At 34.2% G+C, this 14,704-nt stretch overlaps 1 non-coding gene across 1 annotated transcript; it reads right to left on the bottom strand.

The window, feature by feature from the left end:
* Positions 1-2,019: 2,019 nt before the first annotated feature.
* TRNAL-CAA lies at positions 2,020-2,100 on the bottom strand. Its single transcript has one exon. It is a non-coding gene; the product is annotated as a tRNA-Leu (tRNA).
* Positions 2,101-14,704: the final 12,604 nt, after the last annotated feature.

Genomic DNA, 14,704 nt, shown 5'->3' with positions numbered 1-14,704 from the left:
AACCAAACATTATTATTTTTGGGTAATCAAAAATCTCCAATAAACACAATTTATTTAACTAAACTTACCCTTAATTCAAGATTTTAGTGAAACACTGCTGACCAGACAACAGAACTACGACAGAAATGGCCTAAAATAGTGGAAACTCTAGCTGCCGCGCGTCCAGATCTGGAGCTGAAGGAACCTTTATGAACCTGACGGTGGCGACCAAGAACGAAGCAAATGAATTGGCAATGCTTGGGAGTCGGTGGACGGCTGCAGATCCGGCCAAGATGAAGGTAGAGCAGCTCGACGACGACACGGGGCTAAACGGCGGACGAGGGCTAATAGCGCAGATGGGTCTCACGACTCGGCTCCAGTCCGCACGAAGGAGAGGTGGCGTGGTAAGTTAACCATCTCATACTTTTCAAACTTCTTCTTTGAAGACAACATTTCTTTCATGAACTTCACATAGTTTGGCATTTGTTCTAACACATCTGCAAAAGGAATATTAATGTGAAGCTTCTTAAAAATATCTAAAAACTTAACAAACTGATCATGCAATTTCTTTTTCTGAAAGCGCTTGGGATAGGGGATTTTATTCAATATAGTAGGTGAAAGTTCAAAATTACTCCCTGATTTGGATGACACAGGAACATCACTCTTTTTCCCTTGATTCACATTATTGGTTGTAGGACTCAATACTACCTGTTCCTCTGTCTGGTTTGTCAGAGGATGCACAATATTTTCCCACTTCTCAAGATAATTACTTTGCACTCTTCCCTTGGGTTTTTCTCCATACAGCTAGGGAAACTCCTTTGTTCATAGTATTCAATGTAGCAGTGATCTGGCTAACCTAAACCTCAAGGTTCTGGATAGCTTTCCCATGACTTGTTACTGTGCTCTCCAAAAAATTGGTTCAGCTCCTTGACTTCTTTATGAAATCCCTAAGTAAAGCCTCCACAGATGGTTTCTTTTCAGAAAAACCTGGAGGTGCCTGCAAAACATTCTTATTGTTAGCATATGAAAATTTCTCATGATTGCGCAAACCTAGGTGATAATGAGTGGGTTGGTTCATCTAATAAGAATTTCAAAGGTTAGGTAAACAGCTTTTAGTCGTTGTTCTCAAGGAACCTTCACCCGAATTCCTTTCTGTATTGTAGTCGCTACGCAGCTAACAGCCCGAGGGCGAGGAACGAAGTAGCTCGACTGAAAGGAGAGGTTCGAAGACCGGAATAGGAATTTCTTGTTTCAAAAATTAACTTATCTTATATAGAGTCAGAAAATACGCAGCGATTGAACCCCCATCTGTCTTTGCTGCTTGACTGATGGAAAGCTTGACTTTCTTACTGTTGAACGACTCCGATTTGCAGATGTTTTCAGGAACCTAGGCCTAGTCCTTTTCTTTTGCTATTTCAAATGGGAGGTCTTATGAATCGATTGAAGAAGAAATTGACTTAGATAGAGATAGAGGCAAGGAAGCCTGGCTACTTTCTTTCGAGACATGGTTGAAGAAAATGCCCTGCCTCCAACATCGCTTATTCTGCCTTGCCTCTATCTCATAGTACGGAGTAGAAGATAGGGTGTTAGTTGTTTCATGGTTCCTAACGGGACGTAGCTAACCCTTCTAAGATAACCAAGTCTCAAGCTAAAAAAAGCGTATCCTAGCCCAAAAGCTCATGGGACAATCAATAATAAACAGTGACACCCAACCTGGAACAAGAACCAAAGCTGACAGCGAGAGGAGAGTGAAGTCACGAAGTGAGAGGAGCGAGTGACAAATCAGATTCTCTAGATCGAATTAAGGAAAAAACTTCGAACAAGAATAGCCTTCACTACCAACCTTTCCTTTTTCTTTGCTGCATCTGATATTACTGCCCCGTGGGTCCTATTCCAAGTATCGAGAGGATACTAAACCTTGGGTGCAGTGCGGACGATTTCAAAGCGGACTCCCCATTCATGAGATCGAGAAGATCGCCAAGATTTCGTGATCCGCTGCCGAACTTATTCCTTCCAATTCAACGGGCATTCTCAACATTATGCCTTGAAGAGGACTCGAACCTCCACGCTCTTTAGCACGAGATTTTGAGTCTCGCGTGTCTACCATTTCACCACCAAGGCANGATTTTGAGTCTCGCGTGTCTACCATTTCACCACCAAGGCATCGTCGAAAGTGAATCATATTCCATTCATATGATATCGATCTCGTGTGATGTATGGAATATATGACAAAGGTGGAGTGTCAGAGTATTTCTATTGATCGGTCATGTCATATAGGCCCGAGTCGGACATCCAATTTTGATGGGCTCCTTGAAATTGGTTCGCTTGGCGTACATAATTTGCCTGCTCAAGGTTAGGTACCTCCCATAACATAAGTGCATTATAAGCTACCATCGATGTAATCGATGGTTAAGTACTTGTGGACAAAAGATTAATGACATTAGTCAAAGTAGCCATCTGCGTCTTTAAAGCATTTACCTCGTCTAGTTCATAAATTCCAACCACTCTAGATGAAGATCGTTATGAGGGTCAATTATAGCTCGTGGAAGCCATGTCCTCTAATAATGCCTGAGCAGCATCAACACTCTTCTAAAAAATTGAGCCTCCTACAGTGGATTTCGTTGTACTGGTCAGCCCATTGTAGAACAACTGGATTTGTAAATAGTCAGGGTATCCATGCTGGGGGCACTTCCGTAGCAACTCCTTATAGCGCTTCCATGCCTTGAATAACTGCTCGTCCTCTCTTTGTCTGAATGTGTCAATTTTTGTTTTCAGTCTGCTTTTTTTCGCTGGAGGGAAGAATTTGTTCAGAAAGGCTTGGGCCAACTCATCCCATGTTGTTTTTCTTCCCGTTGCAAGTGACTCCAACTAGTCCTTGGTCTTGTACTGCACAAAAAAAGGAAACAATCTAAGTCTAATGGCATCAGAAAAGACTCCATATTTTTACCATCCTGCTAATTTCTAGGAAATAGTGGATATGTTTATGTGGATCTTCATGTGGAGTTCCTCTGAATACAAGGTCTTGTGCCATCTGAATTAAACCCGATTTTAACTCAAAATTATTGGCATTAATTCGGGCCTCAACAATACCCATCTGGGTTGTAGGGACAGCTGGTTGGAAATAATATCTAATGGTTCTAACAGTTCCCCTTGGTCTCCCATGGCGTCGTACTCAACTCTCACGTTTTCTCTCCTCAAAGTCCGTTCAAGTTCTGGATCACAAGGAACAAGTTCAATTTGTTGACTTCTTCGCATACACAGGATTCTGCAATAACTACAAAAAAAAAAGTCCAAATTAAGATCAATTCAGTCTTTAGCAATATTAAGCTCGGGAAAAATTATCGTGCCAGTCCCCGTCAAGGACACCAAAAACTTGATGGTATGCGAAAGTGCACGCAATCAAAGTAATAAATCCCAAATAGGGTATTGTCCTCAGGGACTAACATGAGCAAAATTTTCCTAACTTAGCTATCATAACTATTTGTCAATTTTATCCAGACAACCAAAAGATGATTTTTATCTATAACGACGGATAACAAAAATTTAGGCACACACAAGAACAACGCAAAACAATTCCAGAGTGTTGTTTCATTTAGAAGATACAATAAATATGACATACAATTGATTGAAATTGATAAATTGAGACTAGAAGTTCTAAAATCAGAAAATCTTCTCTCGAGCTCAAACCATCCTAATAACTACCCATCGACTCGAATGTCTTCTATTGCTTGAATAGTTACATCATTAAGACCCTTCAATTGCACCCTTTATTATTCTAAATTCACTCTAATGGAATTTTGAATAACAATCTAAATTATTGGGTCCAGCGAATTAAATTCTCTCTCGAGAAATCTAATTAACTTAAGCTCATTCAATTAATGGCCAGTTAATCAAAAGCATTAAGCACAAATAATTTAGAAATCTACGCAAAATCAATCAACTGTAAATTCAAATACTCAAAGTAACATCCCTAAAATCCACAAACATCCTAGAATAAAAGAGTTTAGCCATGCATGATTCTGATAACAGTATTGAATAAACAAACAATCATTATGGCGAAAAGTAAATTAACAAAGAAGAAAGATCTTTCCTCAATAGGTTCAAATCCCAATCACGATCTTCTTGATTCCCGCCTTGAATACTGGATTATTTTTCAATAAAACTGCACGATCACGATTAATTTTCCAGTCATGATCAATCCAGCAACGCTCTCAGATCAACTCTCAATCGAAATCTCGAGTCTTCAACCAAAAATGATCAGAATTGCTCTGTTTTGGATCTTGTACTGACTAAAATTTAAGTAAAATCTATCAAAATTGGCTTACTTTTTCTCCTCCTCTCCTTTTATTTTTCCAGACTTGACGGCACAACGTTGTTATTTATAATATGCTCGTAGCATTGCAACACTGGCGTCATGCCAACCACCCATCAAAATTGTAGCGTTACAACGCTATTCTATTTCCAATTGGTCTCAGGTCAATAACGTCAAGAAGCAGCGTTGCAACCTTCTTTCAATATTGGCTCCCCAAATTGCCTTCCAAATTTTCCTCTTTTCTTGATCTTGGGTCCTTGGTTTCTTCCTAATTTCATAGGCAACTCATAATTGCTCAAAATTGGAGTTTTGCCCCGATTTTTTTTTAAAATCATTTTCACACAAATTGCTCATGATGCTTAGTTTTCTGAAATTACTCAATAAACCACATCAAACTAAACAAAACTAGCAATATTAGTTCTAAATTTGAAGGTAATAAAAACACTTTTTAGATGCTTTTCAGAACGACGCTAAAAATTGTCGGTGTCTCAGTTTTAGAGATTTGCAATTATTCAATCAAGCAATGTTGGGCAAGTAAAGTTGGAAAATCATTTGATATCCTAACAGCTTATTGGACCTCGTTTTGAAGGGGAGATATTTTAAGTATGGGTGTTTTCTGAATGCTAAGATTGGTAATATGCCATCCTTCATGTGGAGAAGCATTTTGTAGATGAAAAATTGGCAGAGAAATGAAAATATACATTGATAAGTACCCCTTGGTTGATATTGAAGGATTCAAAACCCCCTTGTGTGTGAATAAGAACCTTGGAGTGATTAGAGTTTGTAATTTATTACATGAGGATGGCTCTTGGAATTCTCATATTATCCAGAAGTGTTTCCTTCCTAGAAATGTGGATTTGATCCTTAAAATGCCTCGTAGGGGTGCAATAGAGATGATGAAATCAGTTGGGGTGCGGAGCCAAATGGTTGCCTTTTCTGTTAAAAGTACTTATAGATTGGTGATCAACATTAAGAGAGCGACTTTGACTTCTGGGTTTAACTTTCTTAGGCTCAAGCCCAAATGAAAGGTGGTTTGGAAGCTCGATGTGATCCCGTGGGTGAAAATGAAAGTGTGGAAAATTATCAATGATTTTCTCCCAACTCTTGATAATATTGTTAAAAGATGAGTGGTTACTAATATCCTTTGTCTTTTCTGCAGGAAATACATGGAGACTACTGCTCATGTTTTCATGGAATTTAAGTTCTTCAAAGGTATTTGGCTAAATTTTCTCCCCTCCTTATGTTGCTTTTTGGACTCTTGTAGGGGTTGGTGGAACCCTTTTGACTGTTAGGATGGCATGGTGGAGATTCTTAGAGGCTTTAAAAGGATTATTGTTGCCATCATCTTGTGGAATATTTGAAATTCTCGGAATACTGTTAAATCTGGCGACTCTCCCCCAAATAGTGATTCATTTATCGCTAAAATTTGTTTCCATATCAAGGAGTTGCATCAGCAGAATTCCTCCTCTCTTCCCTCCCCATTGGAGAGCCTTCCAAGTCATGATCGCTAGGTGCTACCAGTTGGGCATGCTTGGAATCTTAATTTGGATGTCTTTTGGTGTGATCGTATGCAAGTTGGTGGCACTAGTTGGGTTATTCATGACTCTACTGGATCTCCAATCTGTGTTGGCTACGAGAAAGTGTTGGAGGGGTGGTCCTTTTAAAGTTTGGAAGCGGTTGCTACCTTCAAGGGCTTATTGGCCCTCTGGCTAAGGTGAGGATTTATTCTTTGCCCCCATTGATTGTCGAATTTGACTTTGCCAAGTTGGTGAATTGTCTGAATCATGGTGATGGCGATGTGTCAAAATTCCATTCGTCGGTTAAGGAGATTATCCATCTGTCCTCTACTGCCCGAGTTCCTTTGTTTGGTGTCTGAGGTTGGCTAATGGGATGGCGTATCGCCTTGCACGTGTGGCGCTATCTTATGGGAGTTTTGAAACATTTTTGTAGATCTCTCTTCTTCCCTCTCTGAAGAAGATGATAGGAATTCTTTTATTGTGCCTTTGTGGTTCTCTTCGGCTTTTTATGAGGAGGCTTGTTGTTCGAACTTAGTTTTGTTGTTTCGATGGATGTTGTTATCAAAAAAAAAAAAAAAAAAAAAACTATACTTGGCTTTTTTTTCATGTCTTTGGATGGAATATATATAAAATAAATCTCTTATTTATTTTAATAGGATTAAATTGAGAAAATAAAATATTAATAATAAAATGTTGCCTATAATGGAACCCACTATGAAAGTTCTGCCTAGGATTGGGGTATTTAAGCTGACCGTAAGGGAACACCCCTCCTTCGGAATCGATTTGGGGGTTGAATTAGTCATTTTTTTTATTAAGCATGCAATAATATCTTAATTTATTAAAGTGTTTAATAATTTAAAATATTATAGTATAATTTTCCAATATAAGTTTTATATTAGGAAAACAAAACCAACTTAGATAAATATATTAGTCTAATTTGTCTATGTTTTGAGCCCTCAAACTTTAAAATACTTAGTGGTAAAAAATGATGTATATGATATGTCATTGTCTCCTATGCTCTCCAGATAAGTTCACACCGTGAGATTCATGCTCGGTCTCATATCACCCTTGGCGTTACATCCCTTCCGAAGGTATTTTCATGGGACAATATCAAGGTGTATGGAGAAAATATTTATAGTAAGTGGGAGAATGACATGTGTCAACATATTCTACAGTCTCCTTCATTGGTGGACAATGTGAGACTTTATACTCGACTTCGTGTCACCCAGGGTGTGACCTCCCTTGGGAAGGTGTTTGCATAGAGTCAATATCAGAGTAAACTATAGCAATGAAATGGATAGAGTTGCTATAGTTTTTACACCATTATTGTTCTTTCCTTCAGCAGGCTTATTGGGTGGAACTATAGAATCTAAAATAGGTTTTCTGACCAAATAAATGGTAACAATAAGAGTTATTCCGATATAATGATTGGTTGAGAATGTCTCAATCTAGTGGTAGAAAAATTGATCACCTTTTGGTGGTGCTTGTTCTAAATCACTAGAGTATCATAGCAATAGAGATTTTAAATTAATATGAAAGAGATTCATATTATATCTATAAGGTTCATTTCAAATTTCTATTCTGAACTTGAATGGATAATTGATTGCATATTGTCAAATAATATATTTTATATATTTCAAAGTTTTGTCTATTTCTCTCACGTGTTTTAATTTTTTTTTACCGAAATATAAGTCAAATAAATAGATAAAAATATTCTTGGAAAATGTCATTGACACTAAATAGTAGTGTAATTTTTAAAGTTTGTCTTTGAATTGGAAAACATTCTCAAAATACTATTGCCAATTCATGAGTAGTTCATGAATCATAAATTGAGAGAATTTATGTTTATCTTCTAATAGACATATTAGATGTCAAACTTAGATGATAAAGGATCGAATAACAACATAGGATGTTGAAGTCAATATAAGTTTAATTTAGATAATTATCTAAATACTTTCAAGATTTTGTATTATGATAGTACAAGAAAATATAACTTCTGGGATTGAAGCTAATAAGGATTTTTTTTTTCAAATTAGCTCGAGAAGTCATACTATGAGGAATTTTAGAAATGTCACAAAATGGAAGAATATTAGAATTAAGGTAAATTTGATTTACTGAGTTCTTGGTGAAAAATAAAGATTCACACCTAGATAGATGAATTTGGATCCACTGTCAATTTTTTTTCTTCACTACAATTACATTGTCTTTTTTGGAGAATACTTAAATCTGTAGAATAGCTTCTAGTAGTTGACAATGGGAAGCTCATCTCAGTTAATGTAATAGGAGACATTAAGATGTCGTTTATTTAAGATGAAAAATGGTGTTTTTATCACCATATGAGAAATTTAATTTCTCTAAACTTTATTACTACATAATTCATAGAGTATGAATGGTGTTAGTATTAAAGTATGTTTTAAAAAATTGTTTCAAAATATGTTCAATTTTCAATAAATATAATTTTATGTGTATTAAAAGTTAACACATCTGAATACTACACGGAGAAATTCAGGATTAATGGATCCAGAAAGAATGACAAATCTTTTCTCCTAGAAAGATACTTGTCTTTGACAATTAAAGTTGATTATCATCAATTTTTATGACTGTTATAGATAATTCTCTAAGGGTTAGATTTAATTTACTTTACCTGTCAAAAGATCTTGCCTATCATGCAGGAAATTCATTGGATCCTATTAGATAAGGCTACATGGCCAAAAAACACGCCGAGCTTACGCATTTTGACCCAAGTGGTCTAGTGAATGAAAGAGTAAGCTTGACATTGAAAATATATTGAAATGTTCAAAAGAAATTAGACTAAAGTTTAAGTCATTTAGGCAAGTCTATTGTGACATTATGATCAGATCATAATGAATAGTACAGAAAATTAAGTGTACTATGCCTAATTGATAGAAATAAGATTAGATCTCAACTTAAGCATTAGGTACAATTTGGATGAAATTGTACTGTAATAGAGAACGAAGACCTTGTTAAGAGTTGATCATATTAATGATAAATATTTTGTCCGACAAGATCACATCATTAATAAGTTACATATCATTGTCATACTTTGGGTAGGATATGTAATATAAATTGCATTTTGAATATTATTTCCTCCAAAACAGTTTGAGAAACAATTTTGGATTATGGAAGTGTTGCAAAACTTGTTTACAACATTTTCAGTTTTTGGATATGTTAAGATACTCGTATTGAAACAAACTCCCATTTGTGACGAAATAAATGTTCAAAGATACGCTAAAATGTAGGTCGTCCTAGAGGAGTCCCATATAAAATAATGTATTTGTGTGACAAATACTGATTTTATTGGAAATGACTTATAAAAGGCTGTAAACTTGTAAAAGAGTTAAAATAGTGTTGATGAATTGATTCCAAGTAATTCCACTTAATTGTTAATAAGTATTATCAACCATTTAATTACATTTGAGAGTCAAATGAATTCTAGTTGTCAACTAGGTAAGTCTTCATTGTAGTGGGAGAGTTATGAGATGACTCAACTTTTACAAAGACTTATTTGAAGTCTACATTATCTTATTAGATGACAAGATGAAAACTTATAAACCTCAATAGTAATGGGAGAGTTATGAGATGACTCAACCTTTACAATGACTTAATGAAAGTCAAAGTTATCATATTAGATAACAAGAATTAAAAGATGTTGACAAGTAGGCAATATGTCAAAGTCATAAATCATGAGATAAAATCTATGTACTTCATCACAGTCTAGATTTGTACATATTCTTGATGGAGTAAAACTCATAGTATATGAATATTTCTACAAAACATATTAGGAAGTGTAGCTAAGAAGATACATATCTTCTAAATAAAATTCATGACAATAAGTGAAATTGATTAGGCTGTGAGTCAATTTTCTCACCTTTTCCCACAATGGAGTCTTTATGCATTATTTGATTCATCATTGCATATGAGGTATGAAAAAATGTATGAATTCTTTTGTGAAAAAAAATTTAATGCATCTACACAAATTTGCAAATTTTCAAAACTCAATAGCAAAATGTTTGCAGAATTGTATATATTTATTTTAGAAATGACTTGAACAATTAGAATCTTTGAATATAAAGTTTTGATATTGATACCCCATGACTTTGAATAAATAATAATGTTCTTGTACAGAAAAGAAAATTATTAAATGTTAAATGGAAATTTTATCATTGATGTCTAATTACTCGTTATGAATGAAGTAAAATTTTGACATAAAAGTTTGACTATCTAACCAAGTATTGTATATTAGATCTCCAAATAGAGATTTTAAGGACATAATGTTAAACTTGTCTCAAATATCTTACATTTACGAAAAATTGTTTATTAAATGTTTGATGCAAGAAATTTAAATAGAATGATAGTGTATCGTTCTAAAGTGAAGTTGATAAAGTCTACAGAAAAATTTCTTAAGACACGTCTAAGTATTAAGAATATATGATTAATTATCTTCTTTAAGTAGGAGACAATTATAAATGAGACTAAATTGACATTAAATATACAATTGGTTAGCTATATTGGTTAAATCAATGATATGGCCATTGAGTATAAAAAAATAATTTTTTCTCTCAAAATATCTATGGATAATGAGATATTTATGTATATGGAGTTTAAGATTTGATCTTTGACAAGATACACTAGATCTTACAAGGATTTAGAGAAATTCATGTTAAGTTTTATTCTAGAGCGTGTAGCATGGATTACAAGGCAATTGTTTTGGTTATGAAACAATAATTTGCGTAGTCATAAATATCCTTAAACATCTAAAAATTGTTTCATATATAATTTAGTCTATCACACTTTATATAGTGGTGTAAGACTAATATTAAGGATACTGGTAATACCAGAATCTAGAGCAAAGGTACAATGAGAGAAATCGTCATGGTAATGACCAAGATGATTTTATGACATGCCTCTTGATTTTCTCTTGACTAAAATTTGGAAGGGTCATCTAGAATGTCTAGGAGTACAAGACATGTCCCTTATGCACTAAAAAAAGTGGGAGAACATATTAAGTATAAAGTATGCCCTAGGTTACATGTCTCACTTATTGGCTTATCGGCTTTGCTGCAAGTGAGAGATTGTTGGGATTTATACCCTAAAACCTCGTAGTTAATTAGTTATTTGATACAGTAATTGATTATTTTAAACATGAAATAATTATTTATCCATTATGGAAAAAATTCAAGGTTATTTAATGAGACTTGAATAGTATGTAGCGCATATAGGTGGATAGTATTTCAAGTAATAACCTAAAGGATCTATAGTATATGGATTAAGGTTGGGTGCCTTATCTTGGTAGTACTATGGATACAACCCACTTGTAATTATTACAAATGTTATAAGTGTTATAAACAATTCAATCCAAATCGTTCATACAAAGACATACGAGTGGGGTATCCTATACAATGAGTTTGTATAAGATTGGACCATAAAATACTTAATCTCTCATTCTAACGTTGTTAATTAAAGAGATTATATTTTATAGGATAACTATGTAACCCATTCTTAATATTGAGTTATGGATTTATATCTATGAGGACAGTCTTTGATTTGTATGGGTGAGAGTGGCCCAAGTCATCGACTCAATAAGCCTAAGATTTTGGAAATTTGTCCGAGTAAGGAGCTGGAAACATAGCTACACAAGATGGAATTCACTCATTCCTCGCCTTTAGGGTAAGTAGAGGATAGTTCCTTTAAGTACTGATTTCGGGTCTTGAACAAAGCGTACTTGCCCTCTCACTAGTCTAAGAGGGGCTTGGTTTATGGTAGGACTATAAATAGATTGTTCATTAAAGGGATCAATGGTATTTACGGAGTTAGAGGTAATTACAGGAGTTAAACATTAATTTAACCCAAGTGTAATTAGGAAGTGCTCGTGAAGGATTATTTACTGTATTGGTTAAATCCATGGACCCAAAAATATTCTACAATGTGAAGTATGGAGTCGGGGTCTTTAGTGGAGTGACATATAGTTAATGAATTTTCATTAACATAATTAAAGAGTTTAATTAGTTAATGTTGAATCATTGGAGCGTCTAATCTGTAGGTCCATTAGCTCCCCTACTAACTTACAATGGGTAAACAAGGACCAACAGCTTTGAAAGAATTTGAATTGTTCAAATTATTTAAGGGAATAACATTAATTGTATATGATACAATTAATATAATGTATTTAGATACATTATAATATAAAGTTAATTTGAATAACATTCAAAATTAAACTATATAATAAATGGAGATTTAACATATTCAATATGATTCAAATATTAACTGTTTAATTTAATTAAATGAATGTTATTTCATTTTAATTAATAATTATTTAAATTAAATTAACTTGTTCTAATTTAATTAAATAAAGGAAGTGAAACTTATTCTTCCGCTTTACGTATTAAGGGAGTGGAAAGTTTTTTTTTAAAGGGTTTGTTATTGCAAAGATTATTTTTTTTTTACTTCTCCCACCCAACTCCCAATTCATCTCTCTCACAAGATATTCACAAAAAAGCTATAGAGGTGTCACTATTCATGAGATATATTTGTTGGAAAAAATGGTTCTTCAAAGGTAACAGGTTCTTCAACTCAATTGTATGCTTAACTTTAAATTAATCATAGCATGTTGATGTATGTTTTAATTTTAATTTTTTTTTTTGTAATTTCATCTTCCCAAAATTAAAAAAAAAAAAAATCATACGCTTCTACTACAGGATCCAATCTCTTCAAAACAGATAGCTTGACCCAATTGTAATTATGAACTACTCGTGAAGGATCAACTTGCTTATACTGATTATAACCATGAATAGAACTTGTCCTACAGTGCATAAAAGTTCAACTATGGGTCTAAAGTAGTTTGCCCCGTAGTTAATGAATGAAGGTTAATTTAATTAAAAAGTTTAATTAATTAATCTTAGATCATTGGAGCTTATAATCTGTAAGTCTATAAGGTATAGGGTTGGCAAAAATCTCTGCGGGTCCCCGCTCCGATTGGAGCGAGGAATCTCCCGTTTGACCAGGGATGGAGGTCAAACTGGGGATTACAACCGGGTCCTCAATCGAGGACAGGGTGGGGACAGAAGGTATACCCACCCCATCCCTGTCCCCAACCCCGATCAATTATTTATTTATTTAATATATGTATATATACACACACATTAAATTTACAAATATTTATATAATTATATATACTACAAAAGAAAAACTAGAGATGGGTCCCAACGGGGACCCATTTCCCCAGAGGGGAATCCCCTCTTGTCCCTCCCTGCCCCAACCCCATTGCCAACCTTAATAAGGTCCCCTTGCTAGCTCTTCAGGGATCAACAAGGATCAAATCTATTGAAAGAAAATTTGAAATGTTCAGATTTATGAGAAAAAATATCAATTATATTGGATGCAATTAAAACATGATTTATTATAAAGTTTATTTGAATGAGATTCAAATTATAACTTTATGCTATAGAGAATTAGTTTATTTGAATATGATTTAAATAATTAATTATTTATTTTGATGAGTCCATATAGATAAATAAATTATTTAATTTGAATAAGATTATAATTAAAAAGGTATTGGGAGAATCAAATTAATTTATTTGAATATGATTCAAATTAAAGAGAACCTGCAGAAGATAAACATTTAAATATGATTTAAATATTTTAAATATTTTAATATGAGATATTAAATGGAAAGATATTTTTTATTAGATATTATTGAATATTTAATTTAAAATATATGCAGAGGGATTCTCCTAATAGGATTAGAAGTGACCTAATAGAGATTAATAAATAGAGCCCTAGGGAGACCTCATGGAACACACATCTTTACAGTCATTCTGCAAAGGTTTCTCTCCCAAGAAAACTCTCCCAAATTTTAGAGAAGGGCTCTCTAAAAATTCTTCTTCCCTATCATCTTTCAAGAGCGATTCCTACAAGATAGATCCTTGCCGGAGTCATAGCATAGAAGATCACGTGGAAAGGAAGATTACAAAGAGAAGACTATCGGCTCCAGGAGAAAATTTAACTGTATTTGTGGATCAACAAAGGTATGTTGCTTAACATTTTCTTATATATTTGTATTTTTAATTTGTTCAAAAAATCAAAAAATGTGATCACATGCTTTCGCAGGGATTCAATTCCTTTCATGTTTAACTTATAAGTACAAATAGAAAACCTTGAAACTTAAAGGGTGGAGCTAATGTTATGGGTGATTTTTGATCGAATGGTGTAATTGATATCTAGCACAAATAGGAACAACAAGATCAATAAGAAGCATGATATAGGCTAAAAGTGGCAACTAAGGACAAACATGGGCCTAAGAAAAAGGAGCTAGCTTAGGCCTGGCCTAAACTAACATGCTTGATGATAACTTATAGAAATACAAGCTGTTGTAGCCTTTTACTTAGAATTATGAGGGCTGATGAGTAGAATATGCGTTGATAATACTAAGAATTCATGTGGAAAAGTGAGCTTATGTCGACCAGCACTAAAAATCCTTGTTAACCCTATATCATGCGTTATTATGCTTCAAAATGTCTATTTTTGTAGCAATTGCAGGAATCGATTGCATGCATTGATCCTAGACCATCACAAAGTTGATTGCATGCATTAATTTTCATGAAGACTAGTTCATCTCATGGAATGTTGCAGCTAAAGAGTAATAATTGTGATAGAAGGTTGATCGCAATGTGGGTGGAATGCGTTGATACTTCAAGAGAAACGAGTATGAATGCATACCTTGGGGGTATCAACAAGATAAGGTGATGCTGACATTTCACCTACCATGTCAAAAGTGGCAATAATTCAGAGTGGGATTACCAATGCTGTCAGCATTTGAGCTCTATAAATAGAGCCTTAAGCCCAACTTCAAACCATCTGAGTTTCTGCCTTAGGCAGA

Source organism: Benincasa hispida, chromosome 2 (genome assembly GCF_009727055.1).
Source record: "Benincasa hispida cultivar B227 chromosome 2, ASM972705v1, whole genome shotgun sequence".
In the NCBI taxonomy this organism is placed as follows: Eukaryota; Viridiplantae; Streptophyta; class Magnoliopsida; order Cucurbitales; family Cucurbitaceae; genus Benincasa; species Benincasa hispida.
This window is presented reverse-complemented; position numbering and strand designations above follow the sequence as displayed.